At 42.7% G+C, this 13,563-nt stretch overlaps 1 long non-coding RNA gene across 2 annotated transcripts in view; it reads right to left on the reverse strand.

Moving 5' to 3' along the window:
* Positions 1 to 1,465: 1,465 nt before the first annotated feature.
* LOC123753917 (uncharacterized) overlaps positions 1,466 to 13,563 on the reverse strand; it is a 55,089-nt gene continuing 42,991 nt past the window's right edge. For both annotated transcript variants that reach the window (XR_011223117.1, XR_006772332.2), the window contains exon 3: positions 1,466 to 1,998. This is a non-coding gene — a long non-coding RNA (uncharacterized lncRNA). The remainder of the gene's footprint in view (positions 1,999 to 13,563) is intronic.

Raw genomic sequence — 13,563 nt, forward strand, 5'->3', positions numbered from 1 at the left:
GGGACAGTAGGTCACTCGCAAACCGCTTTCATTTTCTAGTACGGCAATTTTTGGCCTTGTGTAACGCATACGAGCGAAAAGCGACGTTCTTTGTAGGAGGAAAGGTTGGCTGATATGCCAACAATTGAATAATCGTGATATTTGCCAAGGTGTTGAGTGGCACGTGCAATAATATTTGGAAACCTATATGCTTTACGGGCATGTTGGGCGTGTGTACGTGTAAAAAAGGCAAATTTTGTGCCTATGCGGGATAAGCAATAGTAGCTTGTGGTGCGTGGCCGGGCGAGGCTTCTGTGATGGTTGGTATAGCAGACCATTTCCTTTATGGCGTGTTGTCACAGGCGACGTTTATAAACAGATAAGCTGTGTAATTTATAGAGTTGTTCTTTAAATTGCTGATTAAGTTTGATTACAGTCTTAAGTGTTGATTAGTGGGGGTTGAACTCTGCTTTGTTATGTGTATGACCTCAGGTAAGGTAAGGTAACCTCAAGGTATGTATGTATGTATGTATGTATGTATTGTATACTGGCAGCAGGTTTTCATTTAGACATGTTTCACTGAATATGACAGCATATTCTGTGTTGATTATTTTCTTGTTTAGGGCTTCTATCCCTCTGTCTAGTGCTCTTGCATCTTGGTTTAATTGGAAGAGGATTTCTCCAAATGTCATCTTTGTTCTAGGTAAACTAAAAGAATAATTAACTGTAAAATGTATTACACTTATTATAAATTTATGCAACGTTTCGGACCTAAATTGTTCATTCTCAAGTGGGACTGTAGATTGATTGATGAATATTTTGCCACCCAAGAGGTGGCATGGGCATGAATAGCCCTTAAGATGGGACTATATGTTGTTTTAGATTCAGCTTCTCGGAACAAAAAGTTCCAAGCAGCACGGACTCTGGTGAGCCCGTAGTGTAAAAACCTGGCACAGGAGCGGGGTTGTAATTGTCACTGTCTGGGACTGAACGTTGTTATTGTTGTTTTAGATTCAGCTACTGGAACAAAATTTCCTTGTAGCACGGGCTATGGTGAGCCCGTAAGTGGAGGCTCTTTGGAGATATTATCAGTATCAACAGCTGATGCTGGAGAAGTGGGGATGGGGTCCATGGACGCGCAAATCCAAGACCACAGGGCAGGTCAGACCGGTGAAGTGATGGGGTACAGGTTCCTCACGGCTGAGTGCCACAGGAATCAGCAGGGCTGTCGGCGGGCTGACCGGTTGACCGGTCTAGGGGGGAGATGTCCGGGTGTTACAAGTTACAAGAGGGTGTCCTAATCCCAGTTCCACAATGTTGGTAATTTGGTCGAATTTCCTTCAAGGTGTCGTAGTCGTAGAGGTGGTCGAGGCGTCCCTGACGGACGACCATGCTTCTTGATTTGCAAGAAGTATTTTCTTCTTGATTTGCTCCTTAATCTGAGAAAAGCTTGAAGGTATTTTAACCTGTACAACAGGTAGAGCAGTTAGTTCAGTTCGTTTATTATGCACCCCATACCCATCTTGTGGGCGGTAGGGGAAAGGGTTACAGAGGCACATAATGGGCTCAGGGACTGAACCCCACAATTTATTCAACTAAGCAAGTTACAATCTAGATGAACTAGTTACAAAATGCAATGCATATCTTCACATCAACAATGGGCTCGAGATCGACCACAAGTACAGTTTCAAAAATTAAGGAACTGACATGTCAATTGTGACACTAGCTCTCCACACATGTTTGTTCTGCACACCGCCCCCCATCCAGTGGGAAGCGGTGTGCAGGAGCGGGGCTGTAACTGATGTGGGACTGTAGTGACTGATTGATGAAGATGATATTCCGGTACAGGTTTTCGATGCTACTGACCGGGCACGCCGTGTATGACCACACTATGGCAGGGTGTGGTAATGGAGCCTACGTACCCTAGGTGGCCAGATACCAGGCTGGCGGGCCTCGAGGAAGGCTGGCCCTGACCACACCTCCACAGGTCACTTCACCACGCACGGCTGCTTGCTGCGGCTGAAAGAATAATACACATTGTTGAAATGTGTTTCGCTCCATTTGAATTCACATTTACGAAACTTCAAAGTTTGTCTTAAAAATGATTGAAAAAGGTCTAGAATTTAACACTTTTCCAACGAGCTGTTGCTGTGAGCTAGGCTTTAACCCTTAACATCTAATACATCTGCTATTCAATGATGTATATGCCTATAACCTGAGCTTCTAAAAGCATCTTAATCACCTTCAGTGGTTAAGTGTTTAATATCACACTAGTTTCTACAAAAGCTATCTTACCCTGTCAAAGTAGGAGAGACATAGGCGTATGTATATATATATATATGTGGATATGTGTAGGTATATATGTATATGTGTGTGTATTTGTATACAGGGCATTTGGAAGCTGGTCAGAATTGCATTTCACCTTTTAAACGCACATTAATGACGCTGTGTATAATACACAGCCGTAAATCTGTGTATTTATGTTTGTAGGTTAGCTTAGCATTTTAAAATCACTACAATCACCTGCTGTGGTTGATTGTTCAAAAAATCACGGAATTATATGTTTAACAGATCTCTAACCCCGTTCATGGAGGACAGAAGAAAATGTATATACGCTGGTTAGCATTGTAAATGTGTAACCACGTTTGTGGTAGAAAATAATAAAAAAAAGCATTATCGTTGTACGTTCTATCGTCAATGACTGGTCCAAAATAAATCCCCATAATCCCATTGTGTATTTGAGTATTATTTAGGCCACCACAACAGCATACTAACCAACTAGTATTAATTTGTCCTAAGCAAAATTTATGACTAAAGTCATCTATCAGTGTTGTACCGAGAAGTGAAGAATACCTCTGGTTGTATATAATCTATTCCTGGCAGGGCGGACCATGGGACACTGTGCTATTTCAATGAAGACCCCCAAGGGACACTGTTATCTGGGTACTGGGTAGCCTCAGATAATATAACAACCTTGTGCAGTCAGAAAACTGCCTTTACAACCAATCTGCTAAAATATGCTGCATAGGCTGTAACTGAGACGCTCGTGCAAATTATGGACTCATATTTTGTTATTATTTAATATTGTGAAAATATAGTATGCGAGCTGATTTATAGTGTATACAGGAATGTATATATACACTGATAATTGACTATAGTCCTGGACTATGCTCAGGACTTAAGTATGTCTTGCTGGATAGTCAGTAAGATATTGTGATAGCCTAATGGCTCTTCCGCGGTTAATAGGCGTTAAGTTCATTTGAAAACCAAAACATAACAGCACTAACGTGTCAGAGAGTGCAAGCTAACTTAGATATCCTAGCAAACATGACTAATAAGTAGTAAATGAGTTTGGTGTTTCTAAATACTAAATAGTACATAGGCCTTTCAGAAACAACAACAGGCAATAGAAATAAATGAATACAAATGTTTGGGAGCAATAGTGACCTATGCCATACAGTGAAGGAGGCAGCCAGAAAATCACCATAATCTACAACATCACCTACTACACTACACACCCAACCCACAAATCTGAAAAAAAGAAGAATTAACGCTTCGGTCCATCCTGGGCCTGGAACATACCTCGAGAGGGTTTCACGAGTTCTACTCGCCGAGCCCGGCCTAGAGCCTAGGGCCAGGCTCCACCATTAGCAAGTCGTGTAGTGGTGGTATAATATTGGTCTAAACATTGTAATCTTCAGCCACGTTACAATACCTCACCATCCTCACATGACCTGCTCTTTGGTCCCCATATTTTAGGAAACGTGTCCAAGTGTACGTTTGAAAGAAACAAAAATGGATAACAACGATGCAAGGACACATCAAGTTGAAATTAGACTTTACGAAAGATGTTCATAATAATTAAAAGGTGATACGAAGATTGGGTGGAGTCAGATGCGAGAGATTATGTAGCTCATCTTATATTCCTAGAAGTACTGCCATAGAAAAGTGGGATTATAATCCTGAACTTTGTGTGTGTGTGTTGGATGATGTTGACGTGTTGGTGTGGCAGATTACATACACTCTTCTAATGTTCACTTCTTTGGTAATATGACAACCTGTTGACCAGACCACACACTAGAAGGTGAAGGGACGACGACGTTTCGGTCCGTCTTGGACCATTCTCAAATCGATTGTGTCTACTTGAGAATGGTCCAAGGCGGACCGAAACGTCGTCGTCCCTTCACCTTCTAGTGTGTGGTCTGGTCAACATAATTTAGCCACGTTATTGTGACTCATCGCCTGCATGACAACCTGTCCTCAGGCTAGGTTCGTCCAACCACCGGTCGACCTCAAAGGCGCATTCAGCAATTTTGACCTAATGTGTATTCTAAATGTTGATATTCTCAAATATGTCAATACAATTACATACTAGAATGTGTTGAATAGTTAGGCCTAACTTAGGTTATGCGGTTAGGTCATGTTGGCAATTATTAATAATAACAATACGTGGATGAAACGTTTAGAGAGGTGCGATTAAGGGGAAAGACGTGCAACCACGTCGCAGTTTGACGTACACTTCACCTAAGGCCAAAAAGCGTTGTATTAGAAAATGGTAGCGGCTAGCGAAATTGACATACATTTCCCGTTTTCTGTTTTGGGTCCACTGGTAGGTTAGGATAGGGATACTTTACTACGACAGTTTCTTGACGTTGGGACGCCTTAGGGGGACGGGCTAAGACGTGAACGAAGCACTGTGTGAGGAAAGTACATATGTCATCAGCCTTGAATCGCGTGTAAATTGTTTCTCATTCATAATCCCGGTATAGGTTAAGTAATAATTGTAATTACGAAGCAATAAGAGGCTTATCTTAACATACTAAGAAGGTTAGGTAAGGTCGGTGTTTTCTATGAAGCTTTTCAAGGTAAACTAATATGTTTAGTATGTCACATATGCACGTATTTAATAAGTCAATATTGACTGTAAGAAAGTGCGAGAACGGGTTGCATAATCAGGGGGTTTGGCGGCCTTTACTGATGAGAATGGGTTGGAATTTTGTGTCCTTATATTCATGAAATGTTCCTCATAGTGTAACGGGGGGTGTGGAAATAGCTCTATCTTGTCCATTATTCCACCCCCCAGTTAACTAACGAAGCCGGGGGAAACAGCTCTCTCTAGTCCGTTATCCCGTCTCCAGTTAGCTAACTATTCTAGAGCACCTCCAGAGTTCCTAAGGCAACCTCTCTCGTTCAACACCTTGTAACCTAGGTATTTGACTACCTAGGTGCTAAGACTACAAGGCGCCGTAACTTGATCAGTTACCCGAAACTCTAGAGAGAACTCTAGAATACAGAATCATTGCCACAAACGTATAAGAGAAAACGAAAGGAAAGAAATGAATAGTGAAGTAATTAGTGAGGGTTTGGGGTGAGAGGCAGAGAGGTGGGAGGGGCGAGGATGGTCATTAGTTGAAAGTGAGAGTTTAGAGAAGGGTGGAGGGAGAGGTGTAGATAGGTAGAAGTAGAAGAGTAGATAGTAGAAGTAGAAATGCTGCCACCATCCATTCATGATCATTACATACAAGACAAGGAATGGAACTTGCCTGTATCACAAAATTCTCAAAGGATGTTATCATGAGTTCATTATTAGTATGTTCCCTCTGTACCATGTATCAACTCCAAACATGTACTCATTAAATCATGAAACCAGTAATCACCGAGGCTTTCTCACCTCAACTCAATTCTCTAGGGAACACAGTGAAAGACCATTTAAATAATAAATTCAACAATTATATTTTTCATGATAAGTATCATAATATAGCAATTCAATTAAAAATGTTAACGATTAATATTCAAAGTGAGTCATCATCCAAGAATTTGAGAACCCTACAACTTGACTGCCCCTGATCATCACACAACATATGTAAACACGACCAAGTCACCTAAATGTTCACTCACCGAGGACTGAGTCTAAGTTGAATAGAGAGGGGGGGGGGGGGGTCTGCAATTTTCAGGCAGCGTCACCCCCCGTCTGGTGACGGCCTATCTCGACGGCTGGCCTCTGCTCTGCTCCGCTGGCCGGTCTCCTATTGCTTGATGCTCGATAGCTCTCAGAGTTTATATTGGGGAACCTAGTAGCTAACTCCGCCCACAAGTAGATAGCCTCCGGCACTACCAAGCCACTCCTTAAACGTCGGCATGTTTGAAGGCTACCCGGCTCCAATTATACGCTTAGCGGAAGCAAGGTGAAATTATCATGATCTGACCTCAGGTCACTTGGGGTCATTAACGGTTAGAGGTGTGAGATCTCAGGCAGACAACTGGCGCCTCTCAGATCCTTGTCTGTGACTCGTGTACTCTATATATATTTTAAATAAACTAACCCAAACACTTTTACAGTGTTACATCTCCCCTTCTCCCCGAAAATAAAGTTTTTGCAACACTGCTAAAGCAAGCTAGCTGTGTGCGACAACTTTATTAACGAAAAGAATACATCCTAGCTAAACAAATATACATCATCCTACTCTAAAAAATGAAATATGTAGACAGACGTCCATTGTCTCTGGCTGGGCGACGTCACTGCTTGGTCTTGTAGATAATCCTGTACCACATTTCTTCAACACAACTGCCTCCGTCGCTTCTCCGTCGTTAACGCACAACAACCCTTGGTCAACCAGAAAGCCGTTACTTCTTGAACTGTGCACAGGACCGTGGAATTCGGTTGTCCCAGCTGATCTGTAATTGGCCCTACGTCAGTCACCATGAGAGACGTATATTGGGGTTCTTCACAGCTATAGGGACTACAAGTTTCGAGACCTTCATATAGTTGCAAACAGTAGAAATCCCATCCTACTCTTCTTCCTCCCTGTTGCTCCAGCACGCCTCCTTCAGAGAGCTACTTCTGACAGCCACATCAAGTCCGCATGACACAGGAAGAATCACTCAACAGAGCAACATGCTTGTAGGAGGGGCGGCCAGTTAAGGCAAACGATCCTGTCTTGCAATTACGCTCCATGCAATGATGCTGATACCAGCAAGGGACACGAGGCATCGTGTCTCACTCAGCTTGTCTTATCTTCTTTCTTCTCTCTTCTTTCTTCTCTCTTCCTTCTTCTCTCTTCCTCCTCCCATGGGTCTTTGACAAGCGACCTGGGGTCCATTGGGGTCCGTCCTGGGTAGACCGATGTTGGTGGGACAGACTGGAGTCGTTGTTCCTCTTCCATCTTTACTGGGTCGTCTGGGTTCGTTTGCATACGACCTGGGGTCCACTGGGGTCCGTCCGTCTTGGGGTCCACTGGGGTCCGTCCGTCCTGGGGTCCACAGGGTAGACCAATGTTGACCGACCGAGAGGGCTGCATCTTGGGGTCCCCTGGGGTGGTGGTGGTGGTGGAGCCATGACCTCCAGGTAGTGGGCTGGTCGTGGTGGTGGTGATAAACGCCCCTGAGTGTGGTACACAGCAGCCGTCTCTCTCTTCTGTATATGCGTCGCGCCTCTCCTCTGGCTCACACCTGTGAATTGAACATAAAGGCGACAATACCCGTGTTCCATGCTGTTGTGTGACCCTGTAGTTTGTATAGGGTTCACACAGTCCAATTATAAGCTCTCCTCCTGGCAACAACTACACTTAAATTTTAATAATCCAATTAACTCTGAATGATATTGACTTGGTGGAACATAAAACAGTAACAGAGTAAAGTTAGAGAAGAGAGAATAAGGTCATCACTACTTTTAACTTGTCACACAAAAAAATCAACACTAATAGACAAAACGCTAGCCTAACTTAACTGTACCGTTCCTAATCTTAAGTACATAATTAACCGTTACTCCCACCCTTAACCTACAGCCACCTACGTGACCCAGAGTGTTTCCCTAGCATCTCCGCCGGTAAACAACTCCAAACTGTTGCCACCCCCTGTGACCAGACTATCTAACGTCGAGCGTCCCCAACGTGAAGTCTACTGACATACTAAGCCTCCCCCTAGTATGCTGTACAATACCAGTACACCTCGGGTTATTGCGATCAAATGGAGTAAAACAGTCGATCGCAATAATCTGAGCAGAACCACTACTTAAAAACTACACCTGCCACTCCCCACTGACCTGGAGACCAGCGGCGGCTGGGTGTCCCCGTGGGACATGCGAGGTCACCTGTCACACTCAGCTGACCTGCACTACCAACACCGCTAAGTTCCCAAATCGCCAAATCTTATCACTAACATAAATCACTACACACGCAAGTTCTGGTGAACATTCCCTGAACACCACAAAACTCACAAAATCACTAAACCACAACACTAGAGAATCACTATCTCCTAACCTGGAAAAAGCTCGCTAAATCGCGAATAATAAACACCTGTCAAGATCTCCCTGATAGCGCCTGAGCGGCAAAAAGACACGTGGGACTGAACAATGTTAAAAGAACACCAACTACCTACAACATTGTTCAACACCGCTGCCAACATTGTAACGGGGGGTGTGGAAATAGCTCTATCTTGTCCATTATTCCACCCCCCAGTTAACTAACGAAGCCGGGGGAAACAGCTCTCTCTAGTCCGTTATCCCGTCTCCAGTTAGCTAACTATTCTAGAGCACCTCCAGAGTTCCTAAGGCAACCTCTCTCGTTCAACACCTTGTAACCTAGGTATTTGACTACCTAGGTGCTAAGACTACAAGGCGCCGTAACTTGATCAGTTACCCGAAACTCTAGAGAGAACTCTAGAATACAGAATCATTGCCACAAACGTATAAGAGAAAACGAAAGGAAAGAAATGAATAGTGAAGTAATTAGTGAGGGTTTGGGGTGAGAGGCAGAGAGGTGGGAGGGGCGAGGATGGTCATTAGTTGAAAGTGAGAGTTTAGAGAAGGGTGGAGGGAGAGGTGTAGATAGGTAGAAGTAGAAGAGTAGATAGTAGAAGTAGAAATGCTGCCACCATCCATTCATGATCATTACATACAAGACAAGGAATGGAACTTGCCTGTATCACAAAATTCTCAAAGGATGTTATCATGAGTTCATTATTAGTATGTTCCCTCTGTACCATGTATCAACTCCAAACATGTACTCATTAAATCATGAAACCAGTAATCACCGAGGCTTTCTCACCTCAACTCAATTCTCTAGGGAACACAGTGAAAGACCATTTAAATAATAAATTCAACAATTATATTTTTCATGATAAGTATCATAATATAGCAATTCAATTAAAAATGTTAACGATTAATATTCAAAGTGAGTCATCATCCAAGAATTTGAGAACCCTACAACTTGACTGCCCCTGATCATCACACAACATATGTAAACACGACCAAGTCACCTAAATGTTCACTCACCGAGGACTGAGTCTAAGTTGAATAGAGAGGGGGGGGGGGGGTCTGCAATTTTCAGGCAGCGTCACCCCCCGTCTGGTGACGGCCTATCTCGACGGCTGGCCTCTGCTCTGCTCCGCTGGCCGGTCTCCTATTGCTTGATGCTCGATAGCTCTCAGAGTTTATATTGGGGAACCTAGTAGCTAACTCCGCCCACAAGTAGATAGCCTCCGGCACTACCAAGCCACTCCTTAAACGTCGGCATGTTTGAAGGCTACCCGGCTCCAATTATACGCTTAGCGGAAGCAAGGTGAAATTATCATGATCTGACCTCAGGTCACTTGGGGTCATTAACGGTTAGAGGTGTGAGATCTCAGGCAGACAACTGGCGCCTCTCAGATCCTTGTCTGTGACTCGTGTACTCTATATATATTTTAAATAAACTAACCCAAACACTTTTACAGTGTTACAATAGTTTGTGACACACATTGTAGGCGTTAGGCTTATTGACACGGATAGCATATTTTTATTGGTAGTTCCTCATATCTAACTTTCTGGAATATTGTTGAAGTCAAGGTTTTCCTTACTGTGAAGGAGAACTAGCAGCACCAATATCACCAGGTCACAGGTGTATGCAACACTGCAGTAATTACTGTTGTGTCAACACCATTGTATTCCCTCCCCACCTCTGGGAACACTGTCACAACCTGAGGTGACATTCCACCACTTACTGATATCCCGGCCTCCTCAGTCACTGTTGTGTTGTGTGTTGTAGCACGTGTGTGTGTGTGTGTGCTCATGTAAGGCCAGCACCCTGTAGACTGGTGCTGGTGAGCAGCAGCAGTGTACAGGGTGCTGCTCACCAGCCAGTGGGGTGAACCGTGAACTAACCAGTGAGCATGAAGAGCGAGCCTGACACAACTGGTCCAGGATGGTGACGGCTGACGGGCAGCTGGAACACCGCCAGCATTACACAGTATTCATGTATACCGTCTAAAGTCTCCCGGACAATATTAAACAGGTATACCACGGGGGAGAATGCCAGGACGGGTATACCACGGGAGAGAATGCCAGGACGGGTATACCACGGGAGAGAATGCCAGGACGGGTAAACCACGGGAGAGAATGCCAGGACGGGTATACCACGGGAGAGAATGCCAGGACGGGTATACCACGGGAGAGAATGCCAGGACGGGTATACCACGGGAGAGAATGCCAGGACGGGTATACCACGGGGGAGAATGCAACCTTGGCATGCCATATGCCACCCTTGGCATGCCATATGCCACCCTTGGCATGCCATATGCCACCCTTGGCATGTAAGATGGCACCCACACTGGACACAGGATACCCTTGCCCCACGCCTCTATGGCATAAGCTAAAATATGTGTTGATCAGTTGTCGTTAAGTGTAAGACCAAAGTTGATGTAAGTGTGGTAAGATGTTCTTAAAGCAAGAGAAGGTGGGTTGTAAAGCACAAGAATTAATATGTCCTCCAGGGGTCGTGTCTGCTCCTGTGCTTCTCCCCATTACCTTTGCATCCCTGACTGTGCCAAGGTCGCCCGGCATCCTCCTACCCTCAACCCACTGCATTCACACACATTAAGTTTATATATATATATATATATATATATATATATATATATATATATATATATATATATATATATATATATATATATATATTATTAAATATGACCGAAAAAGTAAGATTAATAATTCTAACACGAATTTTCTCAATCTTTCGTACATTACGCTTCACTGTTGGAGGTAAATCAAAAATCACTTCTCCAAAATTCATTTTTATTTCTAGTCTGACGCGACACGGGCGCGTTTCGTAAAACTTATTACATTTTCAAAGACTTCACAAATACACAACTGATTAGAACTTACGTATCTCTGCTATTATATCTACATTTGAGTGAGGTGGGAGGGGTGATGTGGCATTAACACAAGACAGAACATGAGGGGATATTAATAGGGTATTAAAAGTATCAACACAAGACAGAACAGAAACAATGGGTATTGAATAGAAGTGTTTGTAGAAAGCCTATTGGTCCATATTTCTTGATGCTTCTATATTGGAGCGGAGTCTTGAGGTGGGTAGAATATAGTTGTGCAATAATTGGCTGTTGATTGCTGGTGTTGACTTAGACATCCTAGTAAACAACACAGAAATCATCGATAGATACAGCGATAGCAGGCGGCTTGACGTTTGCGAGGCACTACACATCAAGAAGTCAACACCAGCAATCAACAGCCGATTATTGCACAACTATATTCTACCCACCTCAAGACTCCGCTCCAATATAGAAGCATCAAGAAATATGGACCAATAGGCTTTCTACAAACACTTCTATTCAATACCCATTGTTTCTGTTCTGTCTTGTGTTGATACTTTTAATACCCTATTAATATCCCCTCATGTTCTGTCTTGTGTTAATGCCACATCACCCCTCCCACCTCACTCAAATGTAGATATAATAGCAGAGATACGTAAGTTCTAATCAGTTGTGTATTTGTGAAGTCTTTGAAAATGTAATAAGTTTTACGAAACGCGCCCGTGTCGCGTCAGACTAGAAATAAAAATGAATTTTGGAGAAGTGATTTTTTATTTACCTCCAACAGTGAAGCGTAATGTACGAAAGATTGAGAAAATTCGTGTTAGAATTATTAATCTTACTTTTTCGGTCATATTTAATAATATATGTCTACATGAAAGACTGCTACCAAAATATATATATATATATATATATATATATATATATATATTGGTGTATACTGGCAGCAGGTTTTCTTTCAAACATGTTTCATTGAATATGACCGCATATTCTGTATTTATTATTTTCTGGTTTAGGGCTTCTATCCCTCTAACTATTTTCTTAGCATCAGGGCTTAATTGAAATAGGAGTTCTCCAAAACTCATTTTCGTACTTTTAAGGTGAAGAAAAGAAGTGATTTACTATAGAGTGTATTACACTTATTTTGTATAATTTGCACGACGTTTCGAACCTCCATGGTTCATTCTCAAGTGAACAGATCTTACAATACTAGTTGATTTTATACCCGCATTAGGTCAGGTGATAATACAATGAAGGTGAAAACATGGGGGGATACATAAGGGATAAACATAGGGGCTGCAGAAGGCTTATTGGCCCATACGAGGCATCTCCTATCCAAACACAAAGATTAATCCAGTGTAATTGGCCTGTTATGTTGGACATTGTCTTCTGTGTTGGCATCGATATGTTCTTGTCTTGTCCTTACTCTCATGGTGGGTAGAGTAAATAGTTCCGTGATTTGGGTGTTCATGGTAGGTCGCTCTATTCTTATGTGAATTGCCTCAAGAATTTGTAATCTTCTTGAATCTTGGGTTTTGTCTATTATGCAAGTATTCTTGTTCAACATTTCTCTTGTTAGAGTAATGTCATGGGCTTGTCTCATGTGATTCCTAGGGGCACCAGATTGAAGATGGCATGTCAAACGCCTCGTCAGCTTGGTCGACGTCATACCTATGTACTTACATTGAAGGTTACATCCTTCGTGGGGGCAAGTGTACATGTATACAACGCTTGACTGCTGTAGAGGGTTCTCCGTCGGCTTCGGGCTGTTTTTGATAAGGAGTTCGGAAGTCTTCTTGGTTTTGTAGAATATTATCAGGTTTATGTTTTGGTTAGGAGTAGTGCTTTTTACTCCTTTACGGATTATTTCTTTCATTATTCTTTCCTCTTTTATATGTTCACTGTGCATGGTTGATTTGTAATATAATTTTATTGGGGGTGTTGTGGTTTCTGTTCTAGGTTCTGAATTATACCAACGGTCCAAGTGTCTTCTTATAGCAGCGTTTATTTCCGCGTTGCTATATCCGTTGTTCACCAATACCTGAGTTACTCTTTCAAACTCTCTACTCACGTTGCTCCATTCAGAGCAGTGAAATAAACAACGGATATAGCAACGCGGAAATAAACGCTGCTATAAGAAGACACTTGGACCGTTGGTATAATTCAGAACCTAGAACAGAAACCACAACACCCCCAATAAAATTATATTACAAATCAACCATGCACAGTGAACATATAAAAGAGGAAAGAATAATGAAAGAAATAATCCGTAAAGGAGTAAAAAGCACTACTCCTAACCAAAACATAAACCTGATAATATTCTACAAAACCAAGAAGACTTCCGAACTCCTTATCAAAAACAGCCCGAAGCCGACGGAGAACCCTCTACAGCAGTCAAGCGTTGTATACATGTACACTTGCCCCCACGAAGGATGTAACCTTCAATGTAAGTACATAGGTATGACGTCGACCAAGCTGACGAGGCGTTTGACATGC

The sequence above is a fragment of the Procambarus clarkii genome, chromosome 6, assembly GCF_040958095.1.
Source record: "Procambarus clarkii isolate CNS0578487 chromosome 6, FALCON_Pclarkii_2.0, whole genome shotgun sequence".
NCBI lineage: Eukaryota > Metazoa > Arthropoda > Malacostraca > Decapoda > Cambaridae > Procambarus > Procambarus clarkii.